Source organism: Loxodonta africana, unplaced genomic scaffold (assembly GCF_030014295.1).
Source record: "Loxodonta africana isolate mLoxAfr1 unplaced genomic scaffold, mLoxAfr1.hap2 scaffold_33, whole genome shotgun sequence".
Lineage (NCBI taxonomy): Eukaryota > Metazoa > Chordata > Mammalia > Proboscidea > Elephantidae > Loxodonta > Loxodonta africana.
This window is the reverse complement of record NW_026975046.1, coordinates 1,718,292-1,734,259: the sequence shown is the minus strand read 5'-3', so window position 1 is coordinate 1,734,259 and position 15,968 is coordinate 1,718,292. Positions and strand designations below refer to the sequence as shown.

At 42.1% G+C, this 15,968-nt stretch overlaps 2 long non-coding RNA genes across 6 annotated transcripts in view; one reads left to right on the top strand and one right to left on the bottom strand.

The window, feature by feature from the left end:
• Nucleotides 1–15,968, bottom strand: part of LOC135229515 (uncharacterized) — a 1,091,601-nt gene that overhangs the window by 57,660 nt on the left and 1,017,973 nt on the right. The gene's annotated exons all lie outside the window — the stretch shown is intronic.
• LOC135229514 (uncharacterized) overlaps nucleotides 1–15,968 on the top strand; it is a 947,039-nt gene that overhangs the window by 37,212 nt on the left and 893,859 nt on the right. For all 5 annotated transcript variants that reach the window (XR_010320200.1, XR_010320198.1, XR_010320199.1 and 2 more), the window contains exons 2-3: nucleotides 4,872–5,019; nucleotides 12,034–12,208. This is a non-coding gene — a long non-coding RNA (uncharacterized LOC135229514). The remainder of the gene's footprint in view (nucleotides 1–4,871; nucleotides 5,020–12,033; nucleotides 12,209–15,968) is intronic.

Sequence of the window (15,968 nt, the reverse complement as noted above, 5' to 3'; positions counted from 1 at the left end):
TTCTATGTACAGGTTTCTCATGAGAACAATTAAGTGTCCTGGAAATCTCATTCTTCCCCATGTTATCCATAATTTGTTATGAGCTGGAGTAGGTCTCAGAAAAAATGTGCCATTTCTTCCAGTTGGTCCTGCACGGCTGCCTACTTCCCTAGGCATGATTCTTCACACTGCTCCATCTTCTTTCCTGTGTGTGTCTCCTGCCCTCCTCAGTGGCTGGGGAAAATGATAGTAGTCCACTATGAGATTTATTCTTTTATTATACTTTATTTTATCATTTGTTTTTATAACATAGTTCCGTTAAAATCAAGGGTAATAAAAATGTTTGTGTGATGGAAGTGGATAATCCCACCCATTGTGTCCATCTAAAGTTTCATGAGAAAACTGTGCCCACAACAGAGGGCTCCCACTCCTCTGGCTCACTGTATTTTCTCCTTGTTTATTTGCTCTTCCCTCTTTCCTGATGCATGCATGGGACCACTGAGCTTCAGGACTCCACAATTCTCCTTTTCATACCAGTGTTACTGTAATCTTGGGTTCATGGGCTGCCTTGCCACAGATTTACTCATTCTGTTTCTGTTAATTATTTCATTACTTAAAAATCTCTCATGAATTTTTCCAGAAGTACATTCTATTCCTCAAAAACTTGGAAGCAATGGGAAAGTATGCAATAAATAACAAGAAAACATACGTAATGCATAGAATAAATTATTAACGTTCCGATATGTCTGTTATCTTACTTACATTGGCATGTATGCGTATTAGAGTCTCTGGTTGATGCAAATGGTTAATATCTTGAGCTGCTGACAGAAAGTTGGAGTTCAGGTCCACCCAGAATTGCTGTGAAAGAGAGGTCTGGCAGCCTACTTCCGAAAACTCAGCCATTGGAACCCCTATGGAGTACAGTTCTACTCTGGTACAGTGGTGTCATCATGAATCAGAACTGACTCAGTGGCAACTGGTTTCATGTGTGTATTAGCGCACACATTTATGTATATTAACACGGATATTATATCCTGATATTTTCATTCATCATTAGTCTTTTCTCATGATAAATTTTTTTTTTTTAATGAGGGCATTAAATTACTTTATAATATTCTGTGTGCATGTAGTATATGTTTTTTAACGATTTGACTATAGTTGCAATAATAAATGTGCATGTTTCTAGTAATCTTCAACGTATACTTACATCTTTTTAACATACATCTCTGTCATTAAATCTCTTTGTTTAATTATTGTTTAACACTCTTTACGCCTAAGAGATGGTCTCAGAAGCAGCCCTGATCAGTTTTTCTCCCTCTTACTCATGAAGCCCCTTAATGTATCCCAAGGTATCAACTACGAAGGATTTTACGTACTTATCGTTTGTTTATTTTTCTTTCAGTCAGTATATTCCATGGGCCAGAAATAGTCTATGTTATGCAGATACAGTGGTGAAAGGTACACACTGTCCCTGTCGTCATGAAGGGGACAACCCAGTGCAGGTGGGAGGAGCACTGGGGAAATGCAGCTGAGAGCAAGGACAGACAACCCTCCAGGAACCACACTGGACTTCAGAGAGGCTTGTTGGCTGCTGTTCACCTGGCAGGCTTCTAGATACCCGAGTACCCTTGGGCTTGGTGCCTGCTCCTCTCTCTGTTGACACCCTCCCTCTAGGATGCCTCAGTGAGTTCACTGCTGTCTATTTGTAGCTAAGGACGTGAGGTTTATACCTCCATCCATTCAAACTCCTCCTGGGTCCAGACTCATATATTCAAATGTCAGCCTAACTCTCTGTATTGACCTCTTTATGCATTATAATGATACATTCCTCATATGGCCATCATGAAAGCAAACATGAAAGGAAAAGCACAGGAGTGCCTGGCACCAGTGTAGGTACTCAATGAACATTAGCTGTTGGTATTATCCTTGACATCTCCGTGTGGGGTGAAGTTTTATTACCTGACATCTCCATGTGAATATCTAACACCTACACCATGTTATCTAGGCTATGAAACAATTCTTGGTTCCAACCACCATTCTTTTCTTATCCATGAATTTCTCAAGGCTTTGGTGATGGGATTGTGTGTTTTTCCACACAATGGATGTGATTAGGAATGGTTGGCCAGGTCCTACACAATAAATTGCTCCAGCATTCCTTTGGGTGACCATTGAGACAAGTTTCAGCCAACAAATGTAGCAAAGAATTGGAACCACTCTCAGCTGTTCATGCGAGTACTCTCAATCCAGAATATCTGGTAAGTCGACTGTTAGGGATTGAATTGTGTCCCTCCAAAATGTATGTGGAAATCCTAACCCCTGTACCTGTAAATCTGACCTTGTTAGGAAAGAGGGGGCCTGCTTTTATTATGTGAATGAGGTCATACCAATGTAGGGTGGGTCCTAAGCCTAACTCTTCTTAGTTATAAAAGGAGCAGAATACACACAGACACAAACAGGTGAAAAGGAAGACAGACAAAGAAGACAGATGCTTCTAGAAGGCCAGGAACACAAATGATTGCTGGCATCTACTAGAAGCTGAGGTAGACAAGGAAGGACCTCCCACTACAGCCATGCCCTGAATTCGAACGACTACCTGCTAAACTGTGAGAAAATAAATTTCTGTTCTTTAAAGCCACCCAGTTGTGTTATTTTTTGTTATGGAGGGACTAGGTAGCTAACACACATACCCGTTCTTATAAGTTCAGCCCAGTGCAGAATAATTTTCTTCCCTCCTTGGTCTAGACCACCCGAACCTGCTCTTTCCCTATCAGTGTCCTTTGCTTTCACCTAAGAGCTATGACAGAGTCAGCTTGATGCTGATGCATTGAAATTTCAATTTATTTTTTATTTATGATTACTATTAATTCCATTATTTTCTACAGTTTTCAATGGAGACAGTCCTATAATCTATGAATAGCATTTATACTTTTTCTCTTTTTGTACTAGCTTACACTTCCGGTGTTCAATGTTTAATAAAAGTAATGATAGAAGCACCCTTATTTTATTGTTTATTAATTTTAAAGAGAATGTCCCACACGTCACCATGAACTATCATGCTAGTTGTAGTTTTCCACGTTCGGGAACTCCTTTTCTGTTCTATATTTGTTCCTAGTCCTTATCTCTCCGTGTGATTGGATTTTATCAACCTGCTTTGCCCCCATCTCTTGAGGTGAGCATATGTCTTCGCTTCTTTCACCTATGCATGTGGTGAGTGAAATTACTAAATCTTTAACGTTCACTCAAATTTGTATGCCTACAATAAACCGCCTTGATCATGGCATGTTACGTGGTTTATACTTTGCTGGATTTCCTTTGCTGGCATCTTACGTAGGGTTTTGCATTTCAGTTACTGAGTGTGCTTGTCCTCTAACTCTTCTTCTACCATCCTTCTCTAAAATTTGTTATCATTTTTAAACTAGGCTTAAGGATCAAGTTAGGGGAGTATCTCATGGTTTTCTAATCTCTGTTGACTATGTACAAGATTAAAATGACTGTTTCTTGCATGTTTGCTGGAACCTGACTGGAAACGATCTAGGTCTGCCATTTTCTTTGTAGGGAGATCTTGAACTACTGACCCATTTTATTTAGTGGTTAAAGGCATCTTCTGGTGCTAATTTACTTAGAAAAAATTCTGATGCATGTTCTAGGTTGCTAGAATCTCATCTTCAAATATTGATTATCAGGGCTTGTAGCCTCATGCAAGGCAATTCATCAATCCCAGATTTCCCCAAAGTCAGGCTCTGCAACTCTTCCCGGTACCAAATTCCCTCATTTAAGACTTATTTGCAAAGAGACAACAGTATGCTATCTATGCAGTTGTTTATCCGCAACCTTCTTGAGTCCATAATGTGAGGATACAGTCTTCTAATACTTTTTTTGTAATTGTTCTCTTTCTTATTTTTTTTTTCCTTTTTTCACTGCCAATACCCACCCCCCCCAGTCTAGTAGTTTTAAAGTTGTGCGTTTCAGGTTCAAGTCTGTAATCCAACTGAGCTTCTGTGTGTGCTGCATGTGTGCATCAAAAGAACGCGCTTCTAGAAGCAGAAAGCAGGCAGTGCGACTGTTGGGTGGTTGGTGGGGTAGGGGGAGGGGAGCTGCTGCCCAGAGAGGGCGCCCGAGGGAGGCAGGAGATGCCGGGCTGCCCACCGCAAGCCCACAGGCTCCAAGGAGGAGGAACCTGCGTGCGCCATGAGCCTTTTGAGACAGGCCCAAGCCCACCCAGCCGGGTGCTAACCTCGCATCCGCCAGGCTTGCAGGTTCCACCAGGACTAGGGGAAGCCTAAGGCCGAGGAGGGCAAGGTCTAGGGTCTGGACCTGAGAACTGGTTCTGCCACTTGTGATCGCAGCGCTTATGCTGGAAAGGAGGGCAGGAAGCATATCGCAACGTGTGTCCGGACGATGACCCAGAACGGGGGAGCTGTGGTCACCCACGGACTCTGGGTCTGCATATGGAGGCCCCCAGGGTGCAATTCCAGGAGCAGAAGGCAAAGCCACAGAGGCCAAAGTGCACCTCGCCGATGCTTCCCAGGGGCATTTCCCCAAATATGGGGAGCAGTCCCTCCTCTGGGCTAGGGACTTTGTTTCCTCCATTGTCATCACTGACTGTGAGCAGAATCTAGTCTATGCAGACTAATGAGGAGTTATCAAAATGAGCTCCAAACTCCGGATTTGAGTTAAGGATCATAAATTAACACAGAGAAATATGACTTTAGCAATAAGTGACTGTTTGAAGCCCAAGTTGCCTTAAAACACGGAATTTCAGTCTTTCAGCTCCTCTGCTAATCTAGTGACTAAGAACAGGATCTCACTGGAGCTCAAAGATGTGGGGCACTGGGAATACTCTGGGTCTGTCTGCTCACGGCTGATTGCCTGATCCCAGTTTTATTATACAGCTTAAATACAGACCAGAAGAGGAGTTTGGGGCTTGACACCTGACATCTTAACACCAGTTCCTGTTTCTTGAGGAAGGAAGAGGTAAAATAAATCAGCGTTTACTGTGTAGTTCTCCATCCCCAGAAGTCCTGATGAAGACCCTCTCAGGTAAGGATTGACAGGGAGTGGCTTGGTTTACTATTCAACTTTGTCCTTCAGTCACTTTGTTTATGTCCTGTATGTAAACTATTATGCATTGACAGAAGCATTCTAATTCTTATGCAGAATGACTAGACCTGCTGCAGAATGACTATATTGTGCCTCCCTTGGGCACCCCTGTCTGCGCAGCACCCCCCACCCCCAACTGCCCAACCGCCTCTCTCCTGGCATTCTGCTTCTAGAAGTATGTTCTTTTGATGCAGAGATGCAGCACACACAGAATCCCAGCTGGATTACAGACTTGAACCTGAAGACCTTATGCAGAATGACTATTTATGAACCCCTAAGCTTAGTACTAAAGCAGGTACTTACTCCTCAGAGAAGGCCCTGGGGGAGGTTGATACATGCATTCCCCAGTGCTCCTGCTGCTCTAGAAGTGCCTGAAATGCCTCTCTGGGAAAGGCCTTCAGAGTAGGCTCATGGCCCACGTGGGAATTCAGGCCTATTTTTCTGTTAGAACATCTCATTTCGCTCTGAAAATTTTATTATCCAGTTTATTCACCAGGCATGAGTACAGACATCTCATATTTTCAAAATAATCCCATTCTCTAATACTAATTTGCCACCAAGAGTATATTCCAAAGTGTTTCCAAATAGGCTAGAAAGTCTTTCCAAAGAGGGGAGTCCTGCGCCATGTTGTGCAGTGACAGCAGGGTTGGCATAATATGTTTACCCAGATACCTACCACTTTTTAAAAATTTTTTATTGTGCTTTATTTGAAACTTTACAGAGCAAATTACTTTCTTGTTCAGCCATTTATACACAATTGTTTTGTGACATTGGTGGCAATATTCATTATGTGTCAGTATTCTCTTCTATGCTCCAGTTCCCCGTTTCCATCCGCCATGATTCCTGTTCCATCCTGCCCTCTTTTCTGTGCTTTTGGGCAGGTTTTGCACTTTTGGTCTCATACACACGACTGAACTAAGAAACACTTTCTTCACGTGTGTTATTGTTTGTTTTATAGACCTGTCTAATCTTTGGCTGAACGGCAAACTTCAGAAGGTACTTTCCACTTTGTTGCTTTCCATAATTCCTGAAATTCCAAGCCTGCCACCTGAAGAACTTCCTTAGTGTTTCATTTAGAACAAGTCTGGTGGCGATGAATTCTCTTAAGCGTCCTTCACCTGAGAATGTCAGTATTTTTCCTTTACTCATGAAGGAAATAACAGCCTATAGAACACTGGGTTAATGTTTCTTTTCTTTCAGTGTTGAAAAAATGTTGTTTTCACAGCCTTTTGGCCTCCATGGCTTCTGATGATGAATACAGAGTCATTCCAATTGTTTCTCCTGTGTGAGATGAGTTGTTTTCTCTCTAGCTTCTTTGAAGATATTTTCTTGGTCCTTGTTATTCCACAATTGACAGTGAGGCATTTGGGCGTAAAATTATGTGAGTTTAACTTGTTGGAGTTTGCATAGCTTGTTGAATCTGTAAGTTTATGTCTTTCAACAAATTGGGAAAGTGTTGAGCCAGTATTTCTTTAGATACTTTTTTCTACACCACATATTTTCTCTACACCTTATGGAATTCCAGTAAATAAATGTTAGATATTTTTGGATTTTTTTGAGGCTCTGTTCATTTTTTTTTTCAATATTTGTCCTCTGTTTTCAGATTGGATATTTTCAATTGAACTATTTTCATCTCATTGATCCTTTTGTCTGTCAACAGCATTCCGCTGATCAAGTGAATTTTTTATCTCTATTTTTCCTGTCTAAAATTTTCATTCGTGAATGGTTTCTATGTATTTTTCTATTTTTCTAAGGTGTGCCCGTTACTTCTTTGAGCGTGGTTAAAGTAGCTTTTTAAAGTTTTTGTCTATGATTCCAAGACTATGTCTTACTTCAATCTTACAGAAAATGTTGATGTTGTTTGTTTTAGCAATCACTTGACCCAGTTATGTTCAGGCTGCAGGTTCTTTCCCAACTTCTGGATGCTGTGGCTCAGATGTCAGTTCAGATTTTGAAGACTTTGCGATGATATTTGGTTGTAATCTATGGGAGTGTCACTCAGTCTGGGACCTTGTTGGTGTTCTAACCCATAATGCAGTTCTCAAAGGATTGATCTACTTCTTGGAGTCAGAGCAAAGCATATGCAACTATGGGAGTGGAGGGGGGTATGAAAAACAACTTTATGGTATCCCTCTCTTGAGCCACCTGGTCTCTGTCTCTCTGAGGCTCTCTGATGTCTGAGCAGCTACCTTCCTTGTCCACTGGCAAGAATGTTGGGGCTTTAATCTCTTCATTCTGCCGTGCAATTAAGTGACTGGGTCTGCCTATGAGGCCAAATATTGGTAAGATGGAGAAAATGTAACAGAGATTCCTCTATATTATTTGGTCCTTATATACTTAGGTCAGAGAGAAGGCACACTGTTTCTGGTGATACTTCCAAACAGGTGTGGAGAAAAAGGCATTAACAGGTGGATAGCTGCATACTAGGTGTTACGGATTAAACTCTGTCTTCCCAAAATGTATATATCAGCTTGACTAGGCCATGCTTCCCAGTATTGTGCGATTATCCACCATTTTGTCAGCTGGTGTGATTTTCCAATGTATTGTAAATCCTACCTCTAGGATGTTAATGAGCGAAGATTTGAAGCAGTTATGTTAAGGAGGCAGGGCTCAATCTACAAGATTAAGTTGTGTTTTAAGTCAGTCTCTTTTGAGATATAAAAGAGAAAAGAGCAGAGAGACAGGGGGACCTCAGTACCACCAAGAAAGAAGTGTCAGGAGCAGTGCATCCTTTGGACCTAGGATCCCTGTGCTGAGAACCTTCTTGTCCAGGGGAAGATTGGTGACAAAGACCTTCCCCTAGGAGTGACAGAGAGAAAGTCTTCCCCTGGAATTGGCACCCTGAATTTGGACTTATAGCCTCCTAGACTGTGAGGGAATAATTTTCTTTGTTAAAGTCATCCGTTTGTGGTATTTCTGTTACAGGAGCACTAGATATCTAAGACACTAGGTACCAGGAGATGTACATTTCCCAGCTCTTTCACTCCCAGGGCCACTATGACTAAGTAGCCATTGCCATAAATCCATGTGAGCAGACTATTCTGATTACTGCTTTGACTCTACTGTCTGTTATGGTAACCACACCCACCTTGTCTTTGTTGATTGAGTGCCACCACTTGGCTGCTACCACCACGGGGTCCAGTCAACTGCATTGTAGTTAGGTGTCTTAATTCAGTTAGGGCAGTTCTCACTGTGGACTCTTACTTACATAAAATAGCAACCACAGAAGTCTTCAATAATGCTGGGGCTTGCTGCACAAATTTGTACCTCACCGCTATGGTACAAAGAAAGCCCTCTGGGCACTCCGTGTGTGGGTCTGTGGGTCCAGCCTAATAAATCCATTCTAACCTGCCAGTTTCCCTCAGCCTTTGGTTACCTTCTCCTACAGTATACAATGGCAGATCTGCCATTTCCACTTGATTTATTGTAGGCCACCACTTAATCCATGCTTCAGTAAACCAACCAAATAAACTATGACGTCCTTTTCTAACCTCTCAAGCTGAAACACTGAATGAAGAATCTATGCTTCCTGGGTCTATATCAATAAACTCAGACTAATCCACCTTTATGTTGCTTGCACCATTATCCCACACCCATAATAGCCATTCCCACACATGTTCACCAGGTTTCTGTATGTATGTATGTATTAGAAAAATCAAGCAGTTCTTTTGGAGTTTAGCATACCTTCTCCTGGGTCACACTTCATAGTTCACCTTTTGGGGCTTGTTGGGACTGAAGTCTAGGTATAGGTCTAGAAGCAAAAATGGGCAGTGGCAGTGGGATGTTCAGCCGTGTCTTATAAGACATCTGCCTAAGGTGATGCCCCAGGCAATGCCCCAGATACCACCCCAGGAGATAACTCAAACAAGACACTTCAGGCACAGCTGAGGGTAATCTCATTAGATGGAGGTGGAAGGGATAATTGTTTTACTGGGAAGGGTGCCTTAGCAGGCAAAATTAGAGAATCTCTTCAGATGGGAGTAAGAGGTCTGGTTCTGTTAGGAAGAGCGATTCAACAGAAATTGGAGGTTCATTGTCCCCCGCTTCCTGACTGTCTGCCCATATGTCCTCATCCCAAGTTTCAGGATCCCATTTCTTCCCAATCAGTGCCCTCACTCTAACTTCAGACACCATTTGAGGCTGGATATTCAACTGGCGCTTTAATTCAGTCACTCTTATGATAAGAATCTGAGTTTATTTTTGGCAGCATTAGCCTTGTTACTATAAGAAATATGGTTTTCTTTCTGGGCACAAGTGGCAGCTTTCAGATCTTGTATGTGGTGCTTCAGCTTTGAGCCCATTTCTTTCATTCACCAGTGTGACTAGCAAAAGCAGGACTAACCAAACAGCTTCCTTATTATTCTTATTCTGACAAAATTATAGAAAAGTATCAAATATGTAATCAGGCAGAGCCTTGTCTCTCACAAATATTTGATCCAGTGGTAGTAGTATTTTGCGTATTTCTATTGTCACCTCCCACCATGGATTAGCAATAGCCTGTTTACTACTGGAGACAGTCATCAGTGCCTTTAAGACTAGCCAGACTTGAGAATCAATTCAGAAAACTCATCCTTAAGATTTGGTTCCTCTAGAACCACAGTAGGTACCAAATGTCTTAGCTGGGATCTCTAGAGATGCAAAACTAGTGAAGAGAATATATATATATGGAAAACCTAGTCGCATAATGGTTAATAGCTATAGCTGCTAACCAAAAGGTTAGCAGTTCGAATCCACCAGGCGCTCCTTGGGAACTCTGTGGGGCAGTTCTACTTTGTCCTGTAGGGTCACTATGAGTTGGAACCGACTCGATGGCAATGGGTATATATATATACACACACACACATACACACATACATATATATATGCATACATATGTTAGTTGTGGCTGTTAGATGCCATCGATCCTGTGTAAAACAGAATGAAACACTGCCTGATCCTGAACCATCCTCACAATCATTGCTATGTTTGAGCCCATTCTTGCAGCCATTGTGTCAGTTCATGTTGTTGAGCGCCTTCCTCTTTTTTTCTGACCCTCAGCTTTTCCAAGCATGATGAGCCTCTCCTGGGACAGGTCCCTCCTGAAAATATGTCCAAGGCACGTGAGACGAAGTCTCGCCATCCTTGCTTCTAAGGTGCATTCTTGGTGTACTTCTTCCAAGATGGTTTTGTTTATTCTTCTGGCAGTCCATGGTATATTCAGTATTCTTTGCCAACACCATATTTTAAATGAATCAGTTCTTCGGTTTTCCGTATTCATTGTCTAACTTGCTCAAGCATGTGAGGTGATAGAAAATATCATGGCTTTGCTCAGGCACACCTTAGTCCTCAAAGTGACATCTTTCTTTCTCAACACTTCAAGGAGGTCTTTTGCAACAGATTTGCCCAATGCAATACATTGTTTGAATTCTTGACTGCTGCTTCTGTGGGCATTGATTATGGATTCAAGTTAAATGAAATGCTTGATGACTTCAGTATTTTCTCTGTTTATCATGGTGTTGCTTACTGGTCCAGTTGTGAGAATTTTTGTTTTCTTTATGTTGAGGTGTAATCCATACTGAAGGCTGTAGTGGTTGCTCTTCATCAGTAACTGCTTCAAGTCCTCTTTACTTTCAGCAAGCAAGGTCGTATCAGCTGCATATCATAGGTTGTTAGTGAATCTTTCTCCAAAACTAATGCCATGTTCTTGTTCTTCGAGACCAGCTTCTCAGAATGTTTGCTCAGCATACAGATTGAGTAAGTATGGTGAAAGGATACCACCATGACACATAACTTTCTGATTTTAAACCACACGGTATCCCCTTGCCCTACTCAAATGACTGCCTCTTGGTCTACGTAGATATTCCGCATGAATACAGTTAAGTGTTCTGGAATTCCCATTCTTTGCTAAGCTATCCATAATTTGTCGTGAGCCACACAGTTGAGTGTGCTTGTATAGGAAACAAAAATAGGTAAACATCTTACTGATATTCTCTACTTTCAGCCAAGATCCATCAGACATCAGAAATGATATCCCACGTTCCATGTCTTCCTCTGAATCCAGCTTGAATTTTTGGTAGTTGCCTGTCTGTGTACTGCTGCAACTGTTTTTAAATTATATTCAGCAAAATTTTTCTTGCGTGGGATGTTAATGACGTTGCTCGATAATTTCCGCATTGCGTTGGACCACCTCTCTTTGAAATGGGTACACATATAGATCTCTTTCAGTCATTTGGTCAGGTAGCTGTCTTCCAAATATATTGGAATAGTCAAGTGAGCGCCTCCAGCACTGCGTCCCTGTGTTGAAACATCTCATTTGGTACTCCATCAGTTCCTGGAGCCGTGTTTTTTGCCAATGCCTTCAGTGCAGGTTGGAGTTCTTCCTTCAGTACCATCAGCTCTTGATCCAATGCTACCTCCTGAAATGGTTGAACGTCGACCAATTCTTTTTGGCGTATTGAGTCTGTGTATTCCTTCCGTCTTCTTTTGATGTTTCCTGTGTTGTTCGATATTTTGCCCATAGAATCCTTCCTTCAGTATTGCACCTAGAGGCTTGAATATTTCCTTCAGTTCTTTCAGTTTGAGAAATGCCAGGTGTTTTCTTCCCTTTTGGTTTTCTAACTCCAGATCTGTTCACATTATTATTATCATACTTTGTCTTCTCCAGCTTCCCTTTCAGGTATTCTGTTGAGCTCTTTTACTTTATTTTTCCTTCCATTCTCTTTAGCTACTGTACATTCAAGAGCAAGATTCAGAGTCTCTTGTGACATCCTCTTTGGTCTTTGCTTTCTTTCCTGTCTTTCTAATGACTTTTTGTTTTTTTCATATATGATGTCCTTGCTATCATCCCACAACTAATCTGGTCTTCGATCATTAGTGTGCAGTGCATCAAATCTATTCTTGAGATGCTCTCTAAATTCAGGTTTGATATACTCAAGGGCATACTTTGACTCATGGACTTGTTTTAATTTTCTTCAGCTTCTACTTGAACGTGAATATGAGCAACTGATCATCTGTTCTGAAGTCAGCCCCTGGCCTGATTCTGACTCATGGTATTGACCTTCTCCATCATCACCTTCCACAAATTTGATTCCTATCTATTCTGCCTGGAATGGTTCACGAGTATAATCACCATTTATGTTCCTGACGAAAGGTATGTGCAATGAATAAGTCATTGGTCTTGCCAAATTCTATCATGTAAGCTTCATTGTCATTTCTATCATCAATACCTTATTTTCCAACTGCTGATTTGTCTGCTTTGTTTTCAACTTCGCATTCTAATTACGTAATTATCAGTACATCTTGATTGATGAATGCATCACGTTTGATCAGTTTCAAACTGCGGAACTTGGTAAAAACCTTCAACCTCTTCATCTTTCACATTCATAATTTGTGTGTAAATTTGAATAATAGTCTTATTAACTGGTCTTCCTGGTAGGCCTGTGAATATTATCCTATTGATCGTAGTGTTCTACTTCAGAAAAGATCTTGAAATGTTCTTTTTATCGATGAATATGATGCCGTTCTCTTCAGTATCTCAATCCTGGCATAGTAGAACATATCATTGTCTAGTTTAAAATGTCCAAAACCAAGCTATTTCAGCTCACTAATGCCTTGGATTACTGACCTTTATGCATTCCATTTCATTTTTGATGACTTCCAATTTCCCTAGATTCATACTTCCTTCATTTCACGTTCTGATTATTAAAGGATATTTGCATCAGTTTCTTCTCATTATGAGTTGTGCCCCATCAGGAAACGTCATTAAAGTGGGATCTACTTTGAGAAGGTAGCTCTTCCCCACTCATATTTTGAGTGCCTTCCAACCTAAGGGGTTATCCTCTGTCATTCAATCAGACAGTGTTCCAGTACTATTTGTAAGATTTCACTGGCCAGTTGTTTTTAGAAATAGGTCACTAGGTCCTTTTTCCTAGTCTGTCTAAATCCAGAGCTCCACTCAAACCAGTCTACCATGGGTGAACATGGTGGTATTTGAAATACCGGTGGCATAGCTTCTAACATCACAGCAACATGCAAGCCACCACAGTACAACAAACTGACAGAAGAGTGGTGGGAGTTAAAAATAGGAAGAACCAAAAAGAGTGCTTCTTCCATGTCTGCTGATTTAGAGGAACCATGAGAAATTGTCAAGTGAAGAGTGATTCAGAGAAAAACATGGGTAGAGTGTGACCTAATTTCCATAAAAACAAACAAATGAATGTACTTACATGTGTCCCGGCAAAAAGAAGTGTGTAAAAGGGTACATATGTATCTTTGGACACTGGACACTTTGGGGGAGCAGGTACAATATACTTATGTGGGGATGGCTCTTATTATAACTTCTGTATACAAATCTCTTGTTAAATGTGTTATAAGAATGTAAAACTTTTTAAAGTTTAATAACATCATAGGTGTATGTGTGTGTATTTGAAACCTTTTTTTTTTTTGACTATTTGATATATGTGTTTTTTCGTTATCTAGTGTGGCTATAGCAGAGATTCCACAAGTGGATGCCTTTAACAAACAGAAACTTATTCTCTCACAGTTTAAGAAGCAAGAAGTTTGAAGTCAGGGCACCAGCTCTAGGAGAAAGCTTTCTCTCTTTGTGGCTCTGGGGGAAAGTCCTTGTCATCCATCTTCCCCTGGCCTAGGAAATTCTCAGCGCGTGGACGCTGGGTCAAAAGGACATGCTCCACTCCATGCACTTCTTCCTTGGTGGTATGAGGTCCCTCTCATTTCTGCTCACTTTTCTCTTTGTATCTCAAAAGAGACTGACTCAAGACTCACCCTTATCCTGTAGATTGTGTCCTCCCTCATTAACCTAACTGCCTCTAATCCCGCCTCATTAACATTACAGAGGTTAGAATTTACAACACATAAGTAATCACATCAGATCACAAAATGCAGGACAACCACACAATACTGGGAATCATGGCCTGGCCAGGTTGGCACACATTTTGGGGGACACTATTCAATCCATAACAATAGAGAAAACACTGTCTTCAATGCCAGATTCAGAGACTTTTATCCATCTATGAAGGGCAAACACAGAAATTGAACAAAATTCAGACCAGCGAATTATTGCTTGCTCTTGTAACTAATGACTTCTTCTGGTCTCTATGCCTCGAAATGGCCAAAAAGAATTCTGTGAGGATTAATGCAGTTATTGCTAAAACATCTACTGAATTTGCATGTCTACAGGTAAGGAAGAATACTTGATTCATTAAGTAACACAGGGACCCTTAGACTATTGTTCTCCTTCTCTGATATGCCACTATCACCTTCTCCCCTTGTTGCTCTCCTGAAAAACCCACACTTGTATATTCTAGGCTTTTTTTCAGGATTGAATTTGCAGGAAGTTGAAGATATATCTTTGAAAGATAAAGAAGACTTTGGCCACATTGTCTTTAGACAGTCGAACTTCCCAGCCAACCTCTGTGCAGGATGGGAATTCACAATCCCTCCTACTCAGTACCTCTGAGCAGGACGGGATTTCTGTTTCATTATCAGGAGACTGTGGAATTCACCCCTCTTCAGAAAACTTACTTTCCTTTGCCTCAAACTGTCCCTCTCAGGATCTGTCACGGTCACTCTGAGAAATTCACATGGGCAGCCTGTATGGAAGTGCCCATCCTAGAGGCCCTGCCCTCCCTTCCTTGCTCCATAGGGATTCCTCTGACACTTGGGGTCACATCTCCCAGGGAGTACACACCTCTGGCACTTCCAGGGATTCCCAGGCCCTGGGATACTGTGGATGGGACTTGGAACTCAATCTGTTTCTTCCCATCCTCACCTTTGGTTATCTGTGTTCTGTCTTCACCAGATTTAGGAGGCCTTGTCTTCTCTTTGCTCGTTTCATCTCAGTCAGGCTTTTCTATTCCAACTCTCTGATCTCAGAACAGATCAGGTTAGACCACAGAAAAGAGAAAGACCAAGCAAACATCACTGATCTGTGCAGAAGCTGCTGGGAAGGGATTCGATTCTCATTGGTTTAGGGTTTTATGCCCGCTGCTCACCGGCAGGCAGGTTCCCCCCAGACTCTGGCTTCTGTCTGGTACCTTGTACTACAAAGAACTCAGTGACCAGCCCACCTTCACAATCACACCTCCCTTAGAGCTATCTTTGCAGAGGCTCTTTCTCAGACTTCCATGTCCCACTGAAATCCCATTTCTCTTTCCTTACAAACATTATGCTCATTCTCAGGGCCCTGAGACCTCATCTGCAGGTGAGTCTTGTCCTCTTCTCTCCTTGGCGGGGGAAGCTTTTGAGTGGACCTCATGTCTTCGGACAGCTATCCTGGGGCTTCTTCCACCCTGGTGCCGTAGGGCTGCATCTCTCTTTGTACTAGAGGGGGCGTGGAAGGGGCACAAGGCTAAAAGAGGATGGATTTTCCAGGTGAGGTGGGTTTAAGAAGCCTGAATGAACTTCTTCCCTGAAGGGTGCATATTTTGCAGTCCAGACATCCTGCTTCTCTCAGTCTAAGAGTCCTAGCACGTCTTCAGGTGCTTTCTCCTTTGACCTTGAGGCCATGCCTGCAATCTCTGCAGCCAGGTCACCCACATGTGTAGCAGCACCAGTAGGTGTGGTAGCTTCTTCAGCCCCTGTCTCCTGCTCCAGATGCTCCTGGAGGTGCCTGGCTCTTCTTGCCAGGACTCCAGGATGCTGACCAGGGACTCAGTGTTGGTTAAAGGATGTCGGCCAGTGACCACGTGTCCTCATTTCCTTTGAAGGCTTAGGCTAGTTGCCTGGGCAGAAGACAGCCAAGGTCAGTCTGAGCCTAGACACCTAGTGACCGACCTGTGACACTGCAGCGAGTGATAGATGTTAATTTCCATACTCAGGTATCCGCAGGTGGCGGACTCAGAGTGGTCGGAGGTGAAGTGTAACTAGAGATCACACAATCATGAGGGCAC